The sequence below is a fragment of the Nelumbo lutea genome, chromosome 1 (assembly GCF_056320005.1).
Source record: "Nelumbo lutea isolate HS-2025 chromosome 1, American lotus-T2T, whole genome shotgun sequence".
Classification (NCBI taxonomy): domain Eukaryota; kingdom Viridiplantae; phylum Streptophyta; class Magnoliopsida; order Proteales; family Nelumbonaceae; genus Nelumbo; species Nelumbo lutea.
This window is the reverse complement of record NC_142684.1, coordinates 112,938,212-112,939,662: the sequence shown is the minus strand read 5'-3', so window position 1 is coordinate 112,939,662 and position 1,451 is coordinate 112,938,212. Positions and strand designations below refer to the sequence as shown.

At 40.9% G+C, this 1,451-nt stretch overlaps 1 non-coding gene across 1 annotated transcript; it reads left to right on the top strand.

The window, feature by feature from the left end:
- The first annotated feature begins 200 nt into the window (after positions 1–200).
- Positions 201–307, top strand: LOC148876872 (small nucleolar RNA R71). The gene has a single exon (XR_016106417.1). It is a non-coding gene; the product is annotated as a small nucleolar RNA R71 (small nucleolar RNA).
- The last annotated feature ends 1,144 nt before the right edge of the window (positions 308–1,451 follow it).

Here is a 1,451-nt window from a genome sequence, read left to right as displayed (position 1 = left end):
GGCTTACCTCATTAACCCGTCTAATGGTACCGTCTGTCCTTGCACCGAACTGTTGTGAATTTTCGGCCATGTTGGAGATTAACTCCCTGGCCGCTTCGGGTGTCTTGTTCACCAAGGCTCCTCCACTGGCTGCATCAACCATACTTCTATCCATGGGCTGCAGCCCTTCGTAGAAGTATTGGATTAACAGTTGCTCAGGAATTTGGTGGTGGGGGCAACTAGCAACAAGTTGCTTAAACCTTTCCCAATATTCATATAATGTCTCACCACCAAACTGCCGAACTCCACATATTTCTTTTCTTATATTTGCAGCCCGGGATGCAGGAAAATATTTATCTAAAAATATCCTGTTCATCTCATCCCATGTGCGTACAGAACCGGGAGGGAGAATATACAACCAATCCTTTGCTTTATCTCTTAAAGTAAATGGAAAGGCTATGAGTTTTACCTGGTCCTCGGTCATACCATGGGGTTTCATGCTTGAACAGACGACATGAAATTCCTTTAGATGTTTGTGAGGGTCCTCACCTGGGAAACCATGAAACAGAGGTAATAATTGAATCAAACCAGATTTGAGTTCAAAAGCTACCTCAAGAGTGGGGTACGTGATGCATAAAGGTTGTTGGTTCAGAATTGGTGCAGCCAACTCCGTTAATGTCCTCTCTCTGTCAGCCATTCTTTCTACTTCTTCGAAGATGGGAAGATCACAATCTGAATTCACCTTCTTTGGTGAGCGATCCTTCCTTTGCTTCGCCTCCTTTCATAAACGACGGGTGGACCTCTCAATTTCGGGATTGTACTCGAGTTCACCTCATTGAGAAGCACGGGTCATAAAACAAAAGAGGTTAACAAGAGGAAGGTAATAGCTAAGAAATTAAAGTTGCTCCCCGGCAACGGTGCCAAAATTTTGACGGGTTTGTCGAAGCCCTCAAAATTAGTACTAGTCCCACAATAAAATGTTTGCAGTAAAAGTGGTTCTAGGTCGAATCCCACAAGGAGCAAATCAATAATCTCTTAGCCGAATGGGTAAAGTAATTGTGTGGGAAAATTAAATAACTAAAATTAAAGGAATAACAATCTAAACAAAGAAGAGAAAATCAGTCTTACCGAATTCTGGTTCAAGGGTTCAGGTTGAATCGATTGGCCATCGATCCTAGGTACAATTCAGCATTCTTGCAATTCAAGCATTTAACCTTAGATTTATTAGGATAGCCATAATAAACCTTGTGTTTTCCTAATTCAGTTGACCAAACCCAGCATTCGATCAACACTTATCACCACTCAACTGGGTACGACAACGTTCCATGTTAAACAATAATAGCATTAAGATTTGTGAAAACAGTTAAACCAAAATAACAATAATTGAGATAGCTGCAATTACTGAATTTTGTTCCATCGATTCTTTTAGGTTGAACCATGTTAAAACATTGGTCAAAGGCTGTCACGAACAA